Source organism: Arachis hypogaea, chromosome 19 (genome assembly GCF_003086295.3).
Source record: "Arachis hypogaea cultivar Tifrunner chromosome 19, arahy.Tifrunner.gnm2.J5K5, whole genome shotgun sequence".
Lineage (NCBI taxonomy): Eukaryota > Viridiplantae > Streptophyta > Magnoliopsida > Fabales > Fabaceae > Arachis > Arachis hypogaea.
Genome location: NC_092054.1, coordinates 35,880,957 through 35,887,306, shown reverse-complemented (window position 1 = coordinate 35,887,306; position 6,350 = coordinate 35,880,957).

The following is a 6,350-nucleotide window of genomic DNA, read 5'->3' as shown; positions in this document are numbered from 1 at the left end:
TCAGATACTTTTATGATTAATTAATGCAAAGATTATTTCTCTTTAATTCAATTTCAATTCCAATAATCATGTCTTCTTTTAATTCCCTTTTATGTGCCATGGATTCTTTATTTACAATGCGTGAGTAGTTTCATTACTTGATAGGGAGTTGATTAAAAAGGAACTCTTGAGTTGGAAGGATCGAAGGAGAAATTTATAGTTGGATTAAATGTTGGATTGCTATCCTGTCACCAATGCAATCCCTTTGAACTAAGTGGGTTGTAACTCGTGAATAGATTTGGAAGTCCAACTTGTTTGACTTTCCCTTACCTAGTAAAGGATAACCAAACAGAGTAACCGTTAATTATAAATCAATCTTAAAAATCATTCCATCAATGATAGAGATTCTAACTAATCAATTCCCAGTCAAGGCTTTTATTTATATTATTTAAAATTTCTCAATTTAAATTCCAATTTACTTAGCTCAACTTCTTGGAACATCTGATTAATAAAACAGTACACTTTTCTGCAACTCGTTGGGAGACGACATGGGACTTAAAACTCCCAGTAATTTTAATTTAACTTCTCTGTGACACATTTCTAAATTGATAGGCAGATTTTCGGTGAGTTAAGAACTATACTTGCAACGTAACCATTTTAATAAATTTTTAATTCACCAGCTTCTGCCTCCCATCATTGACACTTTTGACGCTTTACATATTTCATGGCATCTTTAATAGTGGTGGACCAATAGCACCCATCTCTGATGACCTTTTGAGCTAGGGACTTCTCACCCAAGTGATGTCCACAACACCTTTCATGAATTTTCTGCAAAACATACTTTGTTTGTTGAGGATTTAAACACTTTAGTAATGGCTGTGACACTCCTCTTTTATATATTAAACATTTATTATGATATATTTAGTTATTTTAATCACAATTTTCTAGATTCTTTAGCATCATTAGGCAAAATTACATGTTCCAAATACGTGCATATGGAATCCTTCCAAGTAGTAACGTCTCTAGAATGTGAAATTGTAACATCGAACCTGCTTACAGAAGGTTCTCAAAGCATTTCTTGTATTAAGCTACGATTCCCATTTTCAGGTTTAATATTAAATGAATCAAAGAACTGTACCTTCTATTGTACCTTTTTTCAAGTACTTTTGTAACAACGGCTTTCTTGCTTGATATTTGCCATTAATTTAGGATATTACAATCTGCGAATCACTAAGTATAGTGATTACCGTAATTCCGACACCCCGGGATAACACTAATCCTGCAAGCAAAGTTTCATATTTAGCTTGATTATTGGAAATGAAAAATTGAATTTACTGGAGGCTTCAATCACCATGTCATCTTCTTTAATTAAGATAAGACTGAATCTTCCATTTTTTACGTTAGAAGCTCCATTTACATGAATTTTTCATCTCAAAATTTCAGAAACTGTATGGGTTATTTCAGCTAGAAAATCAATCATTACTTGAGCCTTAATGGTTGATTCATATTGTATATCGAATTGAGATAGTTATATGGACCAAATCACCATTCAACCTATCAGGTCAAGCTTTTGCAAAACGTTTTTAATCAGCTAGTCGGTTCATATGATAATTAAATAGCTTAAAAATACTAATGTACCGACGTGAGCAAAGCAAAATCCAACTTCTCCAATTTTAAATATCTTAGTTTAGGGCCTTGAAGTAGGGCCATAAAAATTGACTAAGCCCATCGGATTAGCCCGTTTACCCGTTTAAATGGACGGACTTTTGCCTCTAATTTAGACCCATTTAAATTTCGAGCTAAATGGGGCCGCACAAATTTTGGTTTGTTTTTAACTGAAATTTCAGATTTCGACCAAACATCTGAAAAAAACCCAACTCAACCCGTACAAAAGTAATATATTTAAAGAATTGTTAAGCCAATAAGCCATGGATTATAAGGCCAATTGACCAATATTATGAAAGCTGAAAAAAATCGACCCAGAAAATAACCCGACCCAGATACAATACAAAAGTACAAAACTGAAAACTCTCTCTATCTTAGCCACTCACTAAAAATTTGAACTTAAAAAGGAAAAAGAAAAATCTCTCCGAAGACTGGAGTAGCCTTAAATCCCTGATTCTTCTGCACAACGCCACAACCGCACAAATTTATGTGTGTGTCTATCCCTCTTTCGGCAACGGTAACTTCTTCATCGGTATCATCGATGAGCATCCCCACCATTAGAGCCTTCTGAGGCTCTCATCACTATTAGCCCCTTAGTCTTTGTCACTTCATTCATTCTTCGTTTAGCTTCTACTCTTCTTCAGTTTTCGTAGTCTTCGGTCATCACTCATTATTCTTCAGCCAATTATTGTAAGATTACTTTCTTGTCTTAACAATAAAATATGCATGTTATTTCTTTTCTTATAAATCTTAGGCTCTTAATGTTTAGATAAATAATATGACACTAACATCAATTATTTATCTATTCTGTTTTGTTCTGGGTTATTTTGTAATAATATCTTTTGTAAATGGTAAAGAGTAATCTGATTTTGTGCTTTTATTTTTGGTTAGTAATTTATTTTGGAATTATGAATGATTATGCAAGAGACCTTGTTGATCCAAATGCTGAGGTAGAACACATTTTCTTGGACTCAGACTCTGATGATGACTTTGATGATCTTGTTGACGATAAAATCTCGTTGGAAGTAACTTAAGTGACGCCTCTTGTAAGTATTCCACCTACTGCTATTGATGGGTCAAATTCTAAAAAGAGAAAAAGGTTAACTACATTTAATGTCTGGGATAGTTTTATAAAAATAATTATGGAAGATGGCAAAGCAAGGTGCAAATGTAAAGGGTGTGGAAAAGAATACAAAGGTAAGGATAGTACTCATGGTACCTCTACAGTGAGATGACATATCCCTGTGTCTCGTAAACTTCCCAAATTTCATGATTTGGGAAAAATGATGCTTGATGAAGCTAAGAGGTTAAGGGCTAGGAAAGTTAATCCTGTAGTTTTTCCTGAATTAATTATAATAGAAATAATAGAACATGATTTGCCTTTCTCATTTGTTGAGTATAGAAGAATTAGAGATGTTTTTAAGTACTTGAATCCTGATGCTAAGATGTTCTCTCAAAACACTTATGTAACTGATATTTGTAAATTTTATACTGCTGAAAAATAAAAGTTAAAATGCCAGTTAGAAAAATTTCAAAGTAGGATATGTTTAGACTACTGATCTTTAGACTTCATGCACAACAAAGGGTTATATGACTTTGGTTGCACATTATGTTGATTCTAGGTGGAAATTAAATTCTAAGATACTCTCATTTTCTCACTTGTCCATTCCACATACAAGACATCAATTAGCAAATAAAGTTCTTGAGTGGTTATCTGAATCAAGAATAGAGAAGAAAATATTTTCAATAGCCTTAGACAATGGTTCATCTAATGATAGCATGCAAACTTTACTCAAGCGAAACCTCCTTTTAAGTGATGGGTTATTGTGTAATGGAAACTATTTTCATGTGAGGTATTGTGCTCATATTTTAAACTTGATAGTTCAAGATGGGTTGAAGGTTGCTAGTTCTATTTTTCATAATATCAAAGAGAGTATCAAGTATATGAGAGAATCGGAGGCATGAGCTATCCAATTTAGAGATGTTCTTAAGTCACTTGAAATTTCTGACATTAGAGTGGACTTAGATGTGCCTACTAGATAAAATTCTACTTTCTTGATGTTGGAGAGTGCTTTGAGATGTGAGCGTGGTTTTGTTAGACTCTCTTCGAAGGATAACAATTTCAAAGATCGTCCATCTGAAGAAGAGTGAAAAAGAGGAAGAGAAATCTGTAAATTTCTGAATCCATTTTATAAAATCAGTACCTTGATGTCTGGTCAATCTTATCCTACTTCAAAGTTGTATTTTATGTAAATTTAGAGGATTGAGTGCTTGCTAAAAGAATATTTCATTAGTGAAGATAAGGTCATAAGAAAAATGGTGCAACCAATGAAAGCCAAATTTGATAAGTATTGGAGTGATTATTCCATGATTCTCTCTAGGACCTATTCTCGATCCTCGAATGAAATTTTATATTTTGAAATATTATTTGAATAAAGTGGATCCATGTACTGCTAATGAGAAATTGACCACCATTAAGAAGAAGCTGTATTTGTTGTTTGAAGCATATTCAGAAACTTTGTCACATAATGCCTCTTTTAATGCCTCTAGCAGTCAAATAAGATTTACAACTTCTAGAAAGGATGATCCACTTTTATTTGATGTGCCTGATGTAAATTTTATTTCTGTTGTGTATTATGTTAATATAATTTTTTATATGTTTTTGTCAATATGTTATTTTTTTAAATTTTTTTTAATATTGTAGGAGTTGAGAAATATAAATTTTCAAACTAATGCTTCACAAAGAAAGTCTTCTTTAGATATCTATGTGGATGAGTCAATTCTTGATATGAACTCTAAAATAGATGTCTTGCAATATTCAAAGTCTCAAGCACATCTCTTTTCTGATTTAGCTTCCATGGCTTGTGTTGTGCTTAGTATTCCAATAATTACGGTAGCTTCAAAATCAGTCTTTTCTATTGGTGTACATGTCCTAAATAAGTATAGAAATTCTATTTTGGATAAGAATATGCAAGATCTTATTTGTGCTTGTAATTGGATACGTAGATTTAAAGACGATGATAATTCACTTTTTAAATTTATTTTGTTAACTTTATTGGCAATAAATAATGAGTGACTTGCATATTACATTTGTTTAGTTTTCTACTAACTAATTTTAAATTGTAGATGGTGAATTTGAGTGTAAAAATGAGAGTGACAAAGAATATTATAAAGATAAAGTGGATTCAATTAATATAATGCCTGATATTTTATTGGTATTGTCTAATTGTTTTAAACTATGCATTTTTTAATTCAATTCTATTGAAATTCTTTTTTTGCCACTAAGTCACTAACTTTTATTTGATAATTTATTCTTCTTTTCATTGTAGGTGTTGACTAATTTGGTGGATTGGATAAAAGATTTTGGGATTACATTACTTGTTATTTTTGTAATATATTTGCATGCCATGTAATCTGTTAAACACTTTTTTTTTTCACTTTTGTGTGACTTTTTGATAGAATTGTGATGTTGCTATATTAGTTTATAATACTTTGTTAACTGTGTGAGGGGAATTAGGAATACTCCTTTAATTAGAAATATTAGAATTAGAAATATGGAATCACTAATTGGATGCGAATATAATTCCGTTTTGAGTTAAAAGGACAAATTTAGAGCATAACCGTTAGTAAAATAAAATGTACAATGTATAAAAAAAAGCTACTGCAAATGTGTTTAGTTGTTTGTTAGAACTTTAATTTTTTTGTGCCAAACAAAATTTTTTTTGTCCAAAAATATACAATAAATTTTCTCCTCAAAATTGGATTTTTTTAGCTTTTTTTTTTCAAAAAATTAAAAAAAGCCAACAAATAAACGGGCTAGCCCATTTAACCAGTTGGGCTGGCCATAATCGATCTGGGATATAAAATCTTGGCCCGCGAGCAAAGTGAATTTAAATGGACTAGCCCGTATAACCCGTGGACTAAATGGTCTGGGCTTAAATGAGCCGGACTAGCCCATTTGACAACCCTACCTTGAAGGACCTTACTAACAAAATAGACAGGTAGTTGACGTTTACTTTCGTCCTCCAGAACTGAAGCTAAAGCTACAGTTCCTTCACTTACAAACAAGTATAAGTACAAGGGTTTTTCAAGTTCTGGTTTTACTAGTACAGGAGGTGATGACAACAAATTTTTAAAATGTTTAAAAGTCATCTTACACTCCTCTGTCCATATAAAATCCACACTTTTTTTCATAAAATTAAAAACAGCCTCGCTTTTTCAGCTGAAACTCCCAAAAATCTTGACAACGTAACTAACTAACCTATGAGCCTTTGCACCTTTTTAAAGTTCTAAGGACTTGACATGTCTAGTATAACTTGACATTTCTCAATATTAGCTTTTATATCCCTTTGGGTTATCATAAAGCCTAAAAATTTACCTCTCCAGACTCCAAAAGCATATTTTGCTGGATTTAACCTCATCTTGTGAAGTCGGAGGTAGTTCAAGATCTCCTTTAGATTAGCCTTCAAGTCGGAGTCTCTTTTAGTGTTTATCAACATATCATCAATGTAAACTTTTACATTCTTTCTAATTCGCTGCTTAAATACTTTGGCCATCAATCTTTGGTAAGTGGCCCTTGCATTTTTCAAACCAAAAGGTATTACAGTATAATAATAAATTCCTTCAAGGGTAATAAAAGCAGCTTTATCCTCATCGGGCTTATGCATGGGTATTTGGCTATATCCACTGTAAGCATCTAAAGAACA